This window comes from Cavia porcellus, unplaced genomic scaffold (genome assembly GCF_034190915.1).
Source record: "Cavia porcellus strain 051 isolate PalLab524CR breed Dunkin Hartley unplaced genomic scaffold, mCavPor4.1 scaffold_33, whole genome shotgun sequence".
NCBI classification, from domain to species: domain Eukaryota; kingdom Metazoa; phylum Chordata; class Mammalia; order Rodentia; family Caviidae; genus Cavia; species Cavia porcellus.
The window spans coordinates 6928273-6945577 of record NW_026947516.1 but is presented as its reverse complement, the minus strand read 5'-3'; the positions used below and the strand labels follow the sequence as shown (position 1 = coordinate 6945577).

The following is a 17305-nucleotide window of genomic DNA, read 5'->3' as shown; positions in this document are numbered from 1 at the left end:
AACTGGGAACTCACAAGGTGGGCATGAGGTGGGACAGAATTATAGTCAACCAATAAGATTAATTATTCAGAAAAATTGATCAAATCAGAGACAAATGTGGAAATCTATCATGAGTCACATAGCAAGTGGGCATGAATTCAGAGCAGAGACTCTTCCTGTAGGGCTGGGATGGTGACTCCTGACTTCCTCAGGGTGATGGAGACCTATTTAGAATATCAATTCCTGGTGCTTATCCTTAGGAAGTATGTGGGTGCCTTTGGTTGATCTTTTGTCTTGAGGCCTGACCCACAGCAGAGGTGTCTGTGTCTCCCACAGTTGCAAGGTATCTCATCTTCTGCACTGGCTCCTTCAGCCCTGTCTGACTCCCTGTAATTTTTCTGTCTCACTCAGCAGCCTGTCCTAACAGTCTGATACACAGTTTCCATGTACCTAATATACACAGGACCAGCTGGCCATCCCCAATCATATAGAAGAAGGAAATGTATGTCCTTCATTGCCCCTCCCTGACTGCAACCCCAGGGACCACAGAATGGCTTGCACTGACCTGGCGGTGGAAAAAATAATAAATAAAAAAATAGCTGTGTGGGGGAGGCTTCCATTCAGAAACTGGTAGACAGCATGGGTTCAGGATTAGAAGGGAAATGGGTTCTCCTAGATAAGGCACCAATGAGGACTAAATGGGTGTGCCTTCCCGGTAAGTCACGTGTGGAGACCTAATCCCTAATGTGATGGTAGTAGGGGCCATCTCACCTTCGGGAGGAGATGAGGTCAGGATGGCTGGGCCTTGGAGAATGGGGTTAATGTCCCAGTGCAAGAGAGCTCCCTGCCCCTGCCCTCATGTGAAGTCACAGAAAGAAGGCGCCCTGTATGAAGCAAGAGGTCCACTTGATCTGCCATGCCTTGGTCTCGGTCTTCCTTTCTTCTTTATAAGCCATCCACCCACTGGTATTTTGTTACAGCAGCCAAGAAGGATTAAGGTGGCCCTTACACAACTATCTTGTTTTTCCTCCTGGCATGGGACATGGGAAAAAAGCCATGTAATAAGGAAAGTTGGAAGTCCAGAGAGTGTGTATAATTTCCAAGGAATTCCCCTCTCCAAGCCTGGTGTTGTGGTTAGACTTAAAATGTCCCTCAGAGAAAGGCACCCTCTCCACTGTTTGTGGGATTGCACAGTGGTGCAGGAGTGCAGACTAGTACAATCAGTGTGGAAATTCCCCAAAAAACTAGGACTGGGGTCCCACTGAACCTAGTTAGTCCCTTCCTCGTTATCTTCCAAAAGAATTAAAAGATTATGTATGTCATTATATGCACATGCATGTGTATACATAGCATAAGTAGCATATAATTACATAGCATGGCAATGTATGCACACCCATGTTTATTGTGGCACAGTTTGTAATATCTAAATAGGTTGGAAACAGCCTGAATACTCATTAACTGACGAATAGATAAAGATGTGGTCTTTTTATACAATGGAGTTCTATTCAGTCTTTAAAAAGGATAAAATAGGGGCCGAGGATTTAGCTCAGTGGTATAAGCACCTGCCTGGCAAGTGCAAGGTTATGAGTTCAATCCCTGGTATAAAATAAAACAGGATAAACTTGAGCCATTTCTAGGTAAATGGATGTAGCTTGAGGCCGTACTCTTAAGTGAAATGAATCGGACATGCGTGGGTAAATACTGCATTTTTTCTCTGGTGTGAGAAACTAAAATTGTAAATAAGGACCAAAACATAGAGTAGATATTGTAAAACAGGAAGAAAATATTCAAACAGGAAGGGGAACTAAGGAGGGGTCAAGAGGAAAAGGAAGAAAGGGAAAAGAAAAAGAAATGTGAAAAGATGAGAAAGAATGGAAACAAAGGTTTGGAAATAGAGAAGGGAAGAGGGGTTGAAGGAGAACGGGAGAAAAACAAAGAATCAAGGCATCTCAAATACAGTTACAAGTTCCCTATGATGAACATGACTATTATGTATACCTAAAATGTCACAATAAATTTACAAAGGTGCATGGAATAAAATAAGATAAAATAAAATGCCCCCCACCCCAGTGTCTTCTGTGTTCAGAGAGGTGAGGCTTTGGGAAACAGAGAGGGTCACGGGTGTGCTGTGCCCAACCGTGGATTGATGCATCAAAGCCTATAGCCCAATGTACTATTAGGATGTGGGGGTTGCTTGGAGGTGGTCCCCAAGGTGTGGCCTAGAAGGCTGTATTCTTGTGCATGGCTCCTCCTTTGTCTTCCCACTCCCCAGCTTCCAGGAGATGAGAGCAGCCGCCCTCTTCTTCCAGGTGTTTCTGCCTTGCCTGGAAGCCAGGCAACTTTAGTCTGCACCCGCTGCAAACTGGGAGCTAAATACACCTCTCTCCTTTCAAGTTGCCACTGTCAGGCACTGTGTCCCAGCGATGGAAAAGCAAGTGAGCAGACATCAGGTTGCAAGATCTCTGAGGCATGCTGAGATGAAATTGTAATGTGCTCCTCACTGCTCTCTAGGCTGTACCCACAAGGAGCCCTTTAGCACCAGGGGCCCCCCTTCCCTTGTCCCAGAGAGGACTGCAGGCCAGCTCACCTCTCCACGACAGGAGGGGCTGTATGTCCTGGTGGTCAGCTCCTTGTTGCTGTAACAAGTAGCCTAAGATAATCAGTATGTAAACAGAAGGGTTTATTTTGACAGAGTTTTGGAGGTTCTAGTCCTTGATGAGGTGGACATATTCATTTTGAGCATCTCATAGTGAGCAGGACATCATGATGGGAGTGTCTACCTGACTGATGGTCAGGGTGCAAGAGAAGAGGGAGAAGAGTGAGCTGGGTCCCTCTGTCCCTTTGAAGGTCATGAGCCCTCTCTAGTGACTGGAAGATATTCCAGTAGGCTCAGATTTTTGTAATTTGCACCAGCTCCCAGTAGAACCAAGTGGGGACCAAGCCTTTAACATTTAGACCTTTGGAGAGTATTCAAGATTTAAACTACCCAAGGGACCCCATAGTCCCCAGATACCCAGCAGCTATAAGTGGCTTTGTTTTTTTCTTTTTAAAGAGAATAAAACCAAACAAAACAGAATAAAGCTAATCAGAAAGTGATAAGGGAGGAAATATCTAAAAGGGTAAAGTGGTAACCATTATTAATTTCCTATTACCTTGTTTTGAATTCTTGTATTGTCAGAGTTTTCTTAGGTTTGGCTTTATTCTGGCTTATTCTGTTAGACTTTACTGTGTTTGATGGCATGGCTAGCTATTTCGAAGATAACGGAATGTATGATGGGAGCCATTGCTGATTTTCTGTGATCTTGTTTCCAAGTTCTGTAATGCTTTAATTCATGTGTTTTGATTGGTTTTGTTCTGTTTGACTTTATTATGTCTGATGGTATGGACAGCTATTTTGAAGAAAACAAGTGCCTTTTTTTTTTTTTTTTTTAGTTCTAGCTAGCAGGCAGCCAAGAATATATGTGTCTCTTCCTTGGTTTCATGCTTGTCCTGCAATAGTGGAAGAAATCAGGAGGTGAACACTATCACCGACCCGTACTGGCTTCCCTAGTTCTGCTGTAGGATGATGAGTGGATGGGTTATGGCTGCATCTTGCTACCACACATCAAATGAAACTCATTCATAACCCTTTACCTTGTCATCACTGGATTCTTCATAAATGCTGTCGCATCATGGAGAGTGGCCATGAATTTACCCAACATGCCCTGCTTACCTGAGTTAGAACTGAAACGATCTTGAAGGCCGAATTTTTGGGGTCCAAGCCCAATCTATTGAATCAGAACAGAATCTGTGGCTTTCATCATATTCCAGGTGATTTCTACACACACTCAGGTTTAAGAACAAGTGAGCCGAGTTATTGCTTATCAGAATATAAGAGTTTATTTGGTGGGCTGAAGGGCTTGTGATAGCACAGCGTTCGCGCCTGCTCTCAGAGTTTCCGATTCAGTTCTCTGTGAGTGGAGCTCAATAATTTGCATAATCTGCCAACTTTCAGAATACTTATTTTGTTGCCCCTCTGATGATTAGACATAGAGGACCAGGAAAGTAAGTCTCAGGATCTTAGAGAAAAATGACATTAACTGTTATTGTTTTAATTTTGAACATTCCCCAAAGACTCAACATGCCAAAGGATTGCCTGCTGGTCTGTGGCACCATTGGTGGAACCTTTAAGAAGTGGGGCCTGGTGGGAGGAAGTGAGGTCATTAGGGGCTTGGCCTTGAAAGGGATATTGGGATACCAGCTCGCCTTTTCCTGTCTGATTGCTTCCTGGCTGACAGGAGATGAGCAGTTTCTTTCACCATATGCTTTCATCATGCACAGATCCAAGGACATTAAGACCAATCTGTGATGGAAAATTCTTTTACATGGACATGGTGATGATAAAAGAAAGTTAGGAAATTGGCCCAGACATATTACTGCCTCCTAATGGTCAAGCCCCATACAGTTTCACTAAACTGTTGTAATAATGGCCTTTGTAGAAGCAGGGAGAGCCCAGAGGCATCTACTACTGTGAGTTTCAAGTGTCTTAAACTACCTCAGCCTGAGTAAGTGTCCTATAAGTCTTTGATCATTTTTATCCTCAGAAATTTCAGCTAACTAAAGAACTTTCATAAGTGTAATTTTAGGAAAATAGGGAGCCACATTTGCAAAACAATATAAAGAATTTTATTTTCTGGAATATTCTTTCAGTGTAAAAGATACAAGTATCTTTACATTCACCAGTGCAACTGTGTTTAAAGTTTACTCAGCTTTCCATTTATCCCTCCTGTTATGTTTGATACTTTATGTTAGCTTGAGCAGTTTAGAAGTTTAAGCAACCCAGCCAGGAGCCAAGTTTCTTACTTTGTAAACATCCTCACCCTGTACAAGAGGAGGGCAAGGAGATTTTGTGAGTGCTATACCTGGGCTAGAGAAGTGGCCTGTGTACAATATAAGGGAGGAAATGAGGCTTGCCCTTCCCCACTTTTACTTCTGCTTGCTGCTGCCCTTAAAAAGTGTTGTCCCTGTGCTATACTACCCTGCCTTGGAGCCACGTGATCATGGGCTGAACCTCCACAAACTGCAAGCTAAATAAACCTGTCCTTCCCTAATTTTAGGTGTCAGGTGTTTTGTCTCAGCAACAACAAAAATAACCGAGACACCTCACCTAAACCTAGAGTACGTGTTATGTGCGTAGAAATTTTCAATGTGACTTATTTTAAAGGAGTAGTTTTTAATCTGTCTTTTGGGGTTTGAAACATGTTCCTATCAGATTTCACATGCTCACAGTGACTCTTGATCCCTCCAGCTCGATCTTTTTGACAACTAGCTTTGGTTAATGCTCTTGGGAGTCTGTCCTGTGCACTACAGGATACTTTGGCATCCCTGACGTCCATGTCCTCCATAACAGCTGCTCCCCACCATCCTGGCAACCAGAAATATCTCCAGATTTGGTCAGATTACCCCTGTGGGGAGAAAGGGCCAGAAATTTGTGTGTAAAACTGCCCTTGGGTAGAACTACTGAAGCAAATTACAGAACAGCTACGTTGCTTCAAAGGCTTTCTGTATAATCAGCATGGACATACTTGTAGATTATAGTCGAAATTTCAATTAGAGTGGAGTTTCCAAGATTTGCAGTACCTGGTGTAGCTACACACTTTGAGAGTCAAGCTGGATGTGATGGCGCGCACCTGTAATCCCAAGACTTGAGAGGCTGAGGCAGGACAGTCACTGCCATCGGTAGTTCAAGTAGCTACCTATCACATTCCAGGTCAGCCTGGATTGTATAGAAAAAGACCCTGTTTCAAAATAAATAAATAAAACTTTTTTGAGAGTCAAGAAGAACAGATAGGGTAAAATTTTGAATATTTCTGGGGATATATTTTTATACATTGAAAGAAGAGATGATGTAGGAACTTTACTGTTAAATGCAAATATACCTCGGGCAAAAATTAGTCCTTTCTTACAACAGCTAAGTACGTTACTATGAAGAGGCTTTGGTGGAATTTCTTGTCAATTACAAAGGTGAATCAGAGGGGCTGGGGATAAGCGCCTTCCTGACTAGTGCAAGGTCGTGAGTTCAATCCCTAGTACCAAAAAAAAAAAAAAAAAAAAAAAAAAAAAAGACAAAACAAAACAAAAACAAAAAACAAAGGTGAATCAGATGAAGCCACTCTTCTCTAGATGGAGCTGTGGTTGTTTTGATTGGTCAGTGAAGCACTCATGCCCTGTAAGAATTGTGGTAGGATTATTTGTCCCCAGATTGTTCATAGCCAAACCCAGGCCTGCTACAAGCTACTGTTCAATAGTTCCTATTTTTCATTTCTTTTCCATCAGATGCCTCTTGGCTTAGCAAGTTGCAATCAACTGGGTCATGAGCAATGAGTGTGCATTAATTTCCAATGTTGTTTTCTCTGCTAGACAAACTTCTTTTTACTAAATTCTTTGTAGAAGATAGAGAGAGTTGGGAACAAATCATTTCACCCAGTAGCTTCTGAGTTCTGGGATATGTCAAAAAATGCAGCCTGAACAGCTATAGTTGCTTATAAAGAACTTCACAAATCTTACTGATGTGTTGTTTTTCCATCATGCAGGTGTTTGTCTCACTGCTGCCTTAGAAATATTTTACGGCAAAGCAAGTGTTTATTTTGGAAATATTTGTTTGGTTTTATAATGACTACACTGTTATCTAGTTGTCAGCTCAGGAGAGAAGAAAATGTTCTAATAGTTCTTTTACTGCCTCCCAAGAACAAACCCAGGGGTTTTTCAAGAGTGTTCAGATGGCTCCAGAATCAAAGAAAACCTGAAGGAAACAGAGTCAACCAGTGGAATTGAAACACAATGATGATAACTTGTGGCAGAAGGTTCAGAATTAAAATAGAAAACACAAGAAATTCAAATGTGAACATTGGATAAAAGTTACAGATAGGTTGGAGACTTGTAGATGTGATCAACAAAGGAGAGTCCAGGTACTGGGATTTCCTTTTGTTCTCGGTTTCTTATTTTCTCTGTCTCCTTCCTCTGTCCTGTTCTTTTTTCAGAAGTTGCCCTGAAGAATCAGTAAAGAAGAGAACAGTGTAGGTGTTGACTGGGCCTGGATAGGAGCTTCTGTTCAACTGGATTGAGGACTAAAGGGAGTTTCCCTTAAAGAAAATAGTCAACAGAGAGATTCCATGGCATGCCTAGTGAGAAGAAAAAGAGACTGGACCACTGATACCGACCCCAACCTTGTCCAGCTGGGTAAGAAATCGATGAAGGGTAAAGGGTGGAGACCTGGAATGTGGTGCCGGAGCACAGTGGGCCTGCATTCCCTGGAGGACAAGAAATCAGGGCACACTGTGAGGAGAAAAGGCCTTTGTGTGGGGAGCTGGGTTTTTATTTCTGCTTCTAAATAGTAAATCGAGGCACATGCAGTAGCAAAAGTCACAGGCCATGAGATTAATTTTCCTCCTGGACATAGATGATGAGTGTGTTGAGAAAAAATAAACATCCCTTTATTTTATTAATGGTCTAATTCCCATGTGGCTCCTGATAAGAAGGTTCCCATGTCACCTTTTTCCTGTGGCCTAAATGTGCAGGTTGCCACTAGGAAATCCTGGTTACATCCAAGTATGAGTCTCGATTGCTCACATCAGCTCTACTTAGAAAAGTAACAAATACAGTGATCCCTCTGAGAAACTTGCATCCTGTATCCTGTAGACCCAGCAGCAGAATTAGAAAGTTTGTCACCACAAAGCAAGATGGGTTACCCTACTTCATCCTTTAGCTTTTGCAAGAGTCACCTGTATGTTCCCACCTTCTCTCCCTGATTTTATCTCTCTCCTGTTTTGGGGTAGCCTCTGAGCATCCAAGTTCATCTGTTTCCTCTTCTCCTTGGGCTGGATGCATTGTTTTAATCTCAGCAGTGTTCTGCTTCTGCCTTTTGGTTTTTTTTTTTTTTAAAGAGTATTAAGTTCGTGTGTGTATAGCTAGGCATGGTGGTGTGTGCCTGTAATCCCAGCACTAAGGAAGCTGATGCAGGAGGATTGTTGCTAGTTTGAGTCCATCCTGGGCTACAAAGTGAGTGAGCTCAAGGCCAGTCTGAACTACATAGAGAGACTTTATCTCAAAAAGACCAAAAGGAAAAAAAAAAAAAAAAAAAAAAAAACCCGGACATGGTGGAGCATGCCTATAATCTCAGCTCTCAGGAGGCTGAAGCAGGAGGATAGTTGTGAGCTCAAGGCCAGGTTGAACTGCATAGCGTGATGCTGTCTCAAAAAGAGCAATAAATACATTAATTATTTTTTTTCTGTGTGCGTTTTTGCTGCTGGTCCATGCTCAGGATCAATTTATTTTATTCCTGGTAAATTGCAGTTTTCTCAACTCTTTTTCCCTTTCTAACAGACCACCTCAAGTGCCTGGCTTCATGTAAGTGGAGCTGCATCTACATGGGAGAGAACCGCTTAGGGAAGGGTGCTCCAGTCCCTGTGAATCAAGTACTGTTGACAGAGATGCTAGGTCACGTGATAGTTAAGGACCCAGCATTCCTCACTGGCATCAGTGGAATTGACGTTGGTCCACAGTGTTGTTTCTACTTGTAGAAGCACTATCCTGTGTTTTTTACCTAGCGACAACATTGCTAGATCACAGATGGAACTTAGGCAGCCAGCTGCTGTAACTGCATTTTCTAAGAGTTTCAGCTCATGGGAGTCATTGATCATAGGCTTCTTTGGGCATTATAGCAGGGCGTTCCAAAAATACCCAGAGAAGTATTCACTTCTTTACTTCCTTGTGTCCCTTTAATCTCATGATCAAGCTGCCTCTTCTTTGTATGAAGCTTTCTTAGTTTGCAGCCATTACTGGTTCTTTGCTTTCTTCTTTTTAAATGCATCTTTACATACCTAGGGAAAAAGGTCAGTCAGACATGTCCGCTGGTCGTGAATAGAAAGTAATTTCTTGTTTTCATTCTTACATGACTCAGCAGAGGTACTACTGCCTGACCTCTGAAGGGTCTCCCCTGGCTCTTGGCCTGAGGAGTAAATATACTTTGATATCCATGGGGGTTCCTCATGAATCCTGATATGTATGATCATTGGACTCTGCCTATTTCTGGAGGCTTTGCCTATCAGCTGCACAAGCATGGTGCTCAAATAACAATAACTCAACTGAGACTAGATTATGTAAGCTCATAATGTAGCTAAAATTTGGGTTATGAGGATATGGGTGTCATCATGCAGATAAGGGTTTATAATGAGTTAAACTCTCGAGGAGTCTGTTCATTCTGAAAGTCCTCCCAGTAGAACTCATGCATAGGTTGGGAGAAACTGAGAACTCTTGTCAGCAGCGCATGAGTGCAAACAAAGACAGATCCTTTCTACCCTGAAATGTTATATACAGGGGCACTGCAGTAATAGATGGCTCAGGCTTTCTAGAAAAAAAACATTGAAAGCTAACATTAGAAGAGACCTTTGCAATACAGCATTGATACAACCAGAATCTGAATACAGAATTTCCATCAAATAATGCAACAACAGCTTGTCTTGGGTGGTGGGAGGAATGAGAACAAGTTCATTCATATAAAAAACTCGGTGCTCTATGTTACCAGAAGAAAATAATTAGTGCTCTAAAGTAGCTTTAAAAGTTCTATCATGAGGGCCATCTTGGTAATTGTTAAATGTAGACTTATTAGGTAATATACAGTGACACTGAAAATTCATCTAAAATGTCTGTTTACTCTTGTTCGCATTAAATGACTGCATAACATCTGGGCTTTTCCTTGTACCTTTCTGAATTAAATTTTGGTCAGCTGCATTTCCTTTAATTCTTACCCACCAGAATTCTTTCTTTCTTTATTCATTTATTTATTTATTTTTTTGTTTTTTTGAGACAGGATCTCACTGTGCAGTTCAGGCTGGCCTTGGGCTCACTTTGTAGCTCAGGCTGATCTTGAACTTGCCACAATCCACCTGTCTCAGCCTCCCAAGTGCTGGGATTACAGGAGTGGGCCACCACGCCTGGCTCCCCCAGAATTCTTGAAACTAAAATCAGGCTTTCTTGGCCACTAAATATATCATTGGTATTTCTCGTTGAAGTACATGTAGCTGTGCTGGTGTTAACTAAAAGTGGGGTTCATTTGCAAAAATCATTCCACCCCATTGTAAACACAGGTATGAATGAAGGATGTGCATGCAAATGTGAACAGTTGTGCTTCAAAATGGCACCAATCAGTGAAAAAGGAAGATCAGAAGAAGTGACAGAATCCTGAGATTGATACTGAATACCCAAGAGCTATGCTGAGCTGTAGACATTGCAGGCCATAGCAGAAGCAGCCCATACCTTGCCTGACTTTTCAGTAACTGCCAGGAAACACTTTCATGGAATTGTTAACGCCAGTGAGTTCCATTTCTGCAGTAACCCAGGGTTTTCCTTTTATGATTCTAATACACGTGACAGCATATTACAGGATTGCAAGGAGCATTAGCACGAGAGACAGTTTACTTTCTTTGGTTTCGAGTGTTACTGAGTCGTCATTGCTTGAGAAAGTTGTATCACAAGTGATAGTGTCTCTTACTTGTCTGAGTTGTTGGTGTGTGCTTACATATCAGGCTGCAGGTGAAGTGTATATATTCATGGTTTACAGCGACATGTAGGTACACGGATGCCTATTTTTAAAATAGCATTTTTAAAAAAGCATCATAATTTTTCAGTTCGACAGCATGGCAGAGATTTATGGCAGAGGAGAAACAGTCCATGGCATTGCCAGCAGAAGGCAGGAGGCAGAGGGTATCAGAGTAGTGAAGCAGCTTCTTTCTGTCCCTTTATGTTCCATCCAAGCTACTGACTTTTAGATAGTGCCACCTATACCCAGGGTGAGGCACCACCCTTATTCCCAGCATCTCAGAGTCTAATCCAGCTACTTTCAAAACTTCCCACCCATGACCACACAAGGGCTTCGGGAACATGTAGATACAAGCCATAACATACACCTGTCCGCTTCCTCTTTTTCTTGGGAGAGCATCCAATCGTGGCCTTCCATCTCTGTAAGTCCCTTCCATGTGCTGTGCATATTTCTTGTCATGTGGGCTGCAGACAGTTGAAGGAAGTAGGGGGCAGTGCTGCAGGAGCCCCCTCAAGCTTCTTCCCCCCTGTATTTCTAACTAGCTGATCCCTGGAGCTGCCTCTGCAGACCATGCATCATCCAATGAGTCAGAGGGTTTCTCACATCTGGGGCAGGAGTGAATGCCCAGAATTGGTTTAAGCTGAGCTGATTTCAAAGTGAATACCAGCCTCAAAGCCACCAAATGCCACTTATGTGTAAAGTTTGTCTATGATTCTTGCTCACTGAACTTTGTACATAAGTGAGTTATTGATTATCCCCATACAGGGGTCTTCAAACAGAGATATTAGAAAACAAAAGTTCCTTACTTTTATTAAACAAAGATGCTATCAGCACTGGCTTCATATCAGACTCTGAGGTAGTTGACAGTCCCTGGAAGTATCCTGTTTTGATGTTTTGAAGTTCTGCAAATCAATAATGCATGACAGAGTACAGTGCTCTGGAAAAAAGTCTTTGTAATTTGGTTACCAAGTGCAAAACTGCATCCTCTGTAAGAATGAGTGTTTCCCAGAGCCTAGTGTGATTCTACCATGTTAATTAGATGATTTTGCCATATGCATAGTATGTTTCTTCTAATGCACACAGATTGGTAGATGCTTGGTTATTTGTTTCAACAGAGTGTTTTTCTCCAATAAATGTGTTTTTCTGCAATAAATGGGGGATAGATATTTAGAAAGTATATTTCAAAGTGATGCCAAATTGTCAGATTCTACATCATAGCTGTGTGCTTCAATTTGGCTTTAGATCACTTGTTCTTTCTTGCTTTCCTCCCTTCTTTCCCTTTCTCTCTCTTTCCATCTCTCCTTTCCTTTCTTTCTCCCTTTCCTTTCCTTTCCTCTCTTCATTTCCTTTCTTCCTCCTTTCTTCTTTCTCTCTCCCTCTCTCTTTCTTCTTCCCTCTCTACCTTCTTCCCTCCTTCTTGCCTTACTTGTTTTTGAGCAGAGGTTCTTTTTGCTTGCTCTGAGAACAGGGATAGTCAAAAATTTTTTTCAGGAAGGTGAGAGTTTCTCCTTTTTGCTTCTGCACAGCACTTCAGTGGGACGCAGTGAATTTCAGAACCAGCTTGCCGAGCTGGTTGCATTCTTCCATACTTCTGTGACTTTCCCAGACGTCTTCCCATGAACATGAAGGATTAGCAGTAGTATTTGCACCACCTGGTTGCTAAGCAGTCCTAGCACTTGTAAGCATTCACTGAGTAGATGTTTCCAATATCTCGAAAGGAAGAAGACACTGTGTAGGATACATACTCATTTGTACACATACTCATTTGTAGGAACTCTTCCTGGGGTGCATCAACGAATAATCATAAGACGAGGGTGGGAGTTTGAATTAATTGCCTAATAAATAGAATTAGATAATACATTGCAATGGGCAGTCTTTGTGACAGTTAAACTGTCTGCCCGTGGAGGTGAATTTCAGATATCTTGTTGAAAGTCAGTTCTTCTACCTCAATTTTCCTTTCCATTGATTTTCCTTAACCTCTCTCAGGTAGGCCTTGAACCTCTGACCAAGTTCTGTGTCTTGAGCCTTTCCTAGATCTTAGATCTTTGAAATCTTGCCTGTTAATGTCTGTATTCTGACTTCGGTTTTCTGTGAAGATCCTCAACTTTGTTGGATCCTGTGGTTCTCCATAGTGTAAAATACAGTGAATCATTCAGCAGGAATATCTGGGATATACCTGTTTCAGAGAACGGTATTTCCAAGTAAGAGACCATGAAGTTTTGTGTTTATGATACGATACTTAATGCATGAATTATATACTATAGGGAGTAAATAATTTTAAAATTTGTCCATACATTAAAACCTTATTATTTCTTAAATATGAAACATAGAAAAAATTTTGCTATGTTTTACACACACACACACCCCTGCTTGGAATCTAAGTGTCTTACACATGCTAGGTAGAGAATTTACTCACAAACCATGTCACCAGCCCTTTTAAAACAGAATTCAAGTGGAGTTTTTGTTACTATGATTTGTAGGTATAATTTGAAATCAAGCATTGTGATGCCTAAAACCTTGCTTTTTAAAAAATCAGAATCGCTTTGTGCTTACATATGAATTTTAGGATTCTTTATTTTTGTTCTTTTAAGACTTTAATTGATGCTGTGATAGCGAATTGTGTACATGGGCGATCTTTCCATTTTTGGATGCCTTCTTAAATTTCTTTTTTCAGAGTGCTGAAATTTTCATTGAATAGCTCTTTTATCTTGATTGGATTGACCCCTTGGTATTTTATTTGAAATTGTGAATAGAATTATTTTCCTGATTTCTTTTTCAGCTAACCCATTGTCAGTGTGTAGCAAGCTATTGGTTTGTTAATGTTGATTTTACACCCTGCTACATTCCTGAATTCATTTATCCACTCAAGAAGTCTTTCGGTAGTCTTTGGGTTGTTCTCTGTATAAGATCGTATCACATCAAACAGGGATAATTTGACCTTTTTCCCTACGTGTACTCCTTTTATTTTTTGTCTTGCCTAATTACTGTAGCTAACATTTAAAAAGTTATATTGAATAAGAGTGGTAAGAGTAGACATGCCTGCTTTGAGAATGATTCAAAAGAAAATGCTTTTAATTTTTCCCATTCCCAATGATGTTGGCTGTGCATTTGTCATTATGCCCCTTAATATAATGATACTTCAGTACCTAGTTTCTTGAGGGCTTTTATCAGGAAAAGATGTTTAATTTGGCCAAAGGCATTTTCTTCCTCATTTGACAGATTCATTTGATTTTTATTCTGGATTCCATGTAAATGCTATATGACATTCATTGATTGTTGTATATGGGGCCATCTTTGCCTCCCTGGAATAAAACAAACTTGATTATGATGGTACTAGCAGAGAAATGGACCCACAGGCCATGGAACAGAAGGGTTGTCCAGAAAGCAACCCACGTGGTACAAGCCATCTGATTCTGGATGAAGGAACCAAAAATATATATTGAAGAACAGCAAGGAAAACAACTAAGACAGTGTTGTAGTTAGGGGCTGTGCAGAGAACAATTAGAATCAGGACATGGAGTTTATAATATTATTTTTATAATGGTCACCAGGAGTTAACACAAGAAAATGCAAGAAATCTACCCACCACACCAGAGACATAGAATATTTAGTCAAGGGCCTAAATCCCACAGCAATGTCCAAATGAGTCCAGATAAAAACCCAGAGCTCATGACAATACCTCCCATGAGGCCAACTGGAGATCCAGAGCGTGCAAGATGGACTCACTCCAGTCTCTTTTACGGATCCATGCCAGGAAGGCCCAAAGGTCAGCAGTGGAAACCAGAAAGTCCATGCCAGCGGGGTGAAGGAGATGTGCTGGTAGGTTGAGGGTTCTACTCTGGACCCAAGAAATCACACTCACAACAAAGACGAGGGCTGTCCGGAAAGGCACCACAGCCATCCTCAGCGACACAGAGGCCCCAAGCTCCTCCTCTGACAATCACAGTCGGGTACATGCCAGGAAGCCAGTGTGACAAGTTCATCCTGGAGACAAAGTGGCACATATCTTCCCCTCTTAAGCCAGGAAGCAATGCTTGATGTGAGGACCAGAGCTTCTTCAGGAGAACCAACAGCTCAAACAGCAACTCGTAGGAGAACCCCAAATGCCTCTAACAGTGCAATGCAATAATGCATTAATGGGGGCTGGGGATTTAGCTCAGTGGCATAAGCACCTGCCTTGCAAGCAGGCGGTCATGAGTTTGATCCCCGGTACGGATTAAAAACAAACAAACAAACAAAAAACCGCATTAATGCCTTAATGCTTTCCTTCTCCTTCTCCACCTATTTATGCTGGCAACTTTCCTCAGGGGGCATCTTCGTTCAGTGCCATGCTGATGTAATCCAGCTGGCAGTAAGTTGACCACCAGTTCTTAGTCCATAATAGACCCTGAGGAGAGACTGCTTGCTTACAGAGTGGGAGAAAATTTTTTTGGCTCCTCTTCGGACTAAAGATAGGTATCTAGAATATAAAAAGTTCGCGACTCTTTTGGTGGCTACTTCTGATCCAGTCGTTTGGACCCTAGGTCTCAGTGTGGTGGAACCTCCCTGTGTTATCCCTTTCCCCAAAGGCGGTGATCTGTGCAAGACCCAGGTCAGTGACTCGGCATCAGTACTCTTAGCATGGGAGCTGACTGATTCTTTGTTGCAGGCAGTTGTGTGTCTTGTAGGATGTTTGGCATCATATCTGGCTTCTACCCACTAGATGTCTGGGATGACCCTCCTCCTTGGTCCGCCATGGTGACACCTAAAACTGCCTCTGGACATTGCCTAACAAGCCTGGTACAAATTACCTCCCATTGTTGTGGGAATGCCTGCATTAGATTAATGGCCTTGACTTTTTGACTCTTGTCAGGAACCTTAGTGTGGGAGAGTTGGCAAAGCATACCAGAAGAAAGTACAGAAGCTACCGATAAATCAATTACACAACACAATTTTTATTGCACAGTTATCAATTCCTCCAGGTGTTGATGTAGATAATCATCTAGGCTATTTGAATGCTATGTGATTAGATAATGAAAATTAACATGCCTCAAAATTTGCAACAACCTGTAATATAAACTGTGGGTTTGTGTTCCATATATGTACACATCAATCTTTTCAAAATCAGCTTAATTATGTGAAATATACTAACTCTGAAAAATATTTTTAAAGAAGATAATTATATCAGAGTTATTCTTGTCTGTACTTGGCTGGCTTCCTTCCTTTCATTCCCTCTTCCCTCCCCTCCCCTCCTCTTCCCTCTCCTTTCCTCTCCTCTCCTCTCCTCTCCCTTGCTTTCTTGCTTTCTTTCTGTTCGCGGTAATAAGGATTGAACCCAGGGCATCTGCACTGAGCTATAGCTCAGTCTTTTTAAAAATTTCTTTCCTTTTCCCTTCCTTTCTCCTTCCTTCCTGCCTGCCTCCTTACTTTTTGAGGTAGCATCTTGCTAAATTAACCAGGAGTCTGGTTGTGAACTTAAGATCATTCCTTAGCCTTCCGGAATGCTAGGATTACAGGTGGAAAAGTACTTTTTTCCTCTAAAATAAGAAAAAAAATCCTTTGTCATTCACCACCCATAATCAATTCAGTTTGTTTGGATAGCATTCTGGTTCTACAGATGTAACACTCACTTATTTCCCAACTCATCTCTTATAACTGAAAATGTACGTTTTCACTAAGGTGTAAATATTCTACTTGTAATTTTTTTTCTGTTTCATTCAAAATGAATTTTCCTGAAGCCCCTTAAAATTGCCACTGGTTCATAAGAAATTGAACCCATGCATTTGATATTTCTTTTTTCTTTTTCTTTGTTTTTGCTTTGAAATAGTTTGAAACTTAAGAATGCAGTAGTTCCAGTTTTCCACAAAGAGGGACACTCTCCTCCATCATGACAATATAGCCAGCACAGTAAGGTGAGAGACTACATGTGGCAGACACTGCTGGTCAGGTTCTGACTGTGGTCCTCACAGTGCGCCCTATTGAGTAAGGGCTCAGGGCGGTATCCTGTACTGTGTTCATGCTCACCTTTCTTTGCTCTCTTTCCCTGTGAAGCTGCCCAGCCCCAAACTTCTGCCCTTGCCTCCTGCTGCCTGGCTTTGCTGCCTGTGGACCCCCATCCCACAGGAAGCCTGTCCATCTGTACGGCCTCCATCTCTTCCTCTCCATTGGCCATGGGCATCTCACAGAGCTTTCTGCCTCCTCAGACACACATGCTCCCTTGACAGGTGGCCACCTCCTGTGACACTCAAGCAGTGCAGTTCTCTCATTATCCAAAAGAGGAACAGCTCCAAACATATCTCTTCAGCCTGAGTTTCAAGGAATTCAAACCCCTCTCCCCCAAGGAGGGGATATCCAGGTAGGTGCCCTTCTTGCTTGCTGTACTTAACCGCATTTTCTCCCCATGTCTTCTGACTTGGGAGAAGCAGTGTGTTTCCCGCTCTTCTCCTATGCTTCTGGAAGTTGGCTCTCTCAGGGGCATCTCACACAATGCTGGCTCTCTCCTCCTACCCCCGCGACTCCCTGTCACTGATCTGTGTAGGTCCTGCATGCATGGGTCTTTTTTTTCCTTCATTTTTTTAATTTTAAAAAGCAAAATGAAACAAAATGAAATGATAGAAATGATACAGAATTTTTAAAAAATAGGAAATTAACATTAATATATTGCCTATTGTTATCTTAGAAGTAGTTGCTTAGGTTATAAGATTTAGGCATAAAAAATAAACAATGATAGCACAAATGTTTTTTGGATGAACTAACAGAGGTTAGTAGTAT

The 17305-nt window shown here is 41.7% G+C and overlaps 1 long non-coding RNA gene across 14 annotated transcripts in view; it reads left to right on the top strand.

Moving 5' to 3' along the window:
• LOC106025929 (uncharacterized) overlaps positions 1-17305 on the top strand; it is a 228737-nt gene that overhangs the window by 60133 nt on the left and 151299 nt on the right. For all 14 annotated transcript variants that reach the window (XR_010045440.1, XR_010045436.1, XR_010045439.1 and 11 more), the window contains one exon: positions 6999-7197. This is a non-coding gene — a long non-coding RNA (uncharacterized LOC106025929). The remainder of the gene's footprint in view (positions 1-6998; positions 7198-17305) is intronic.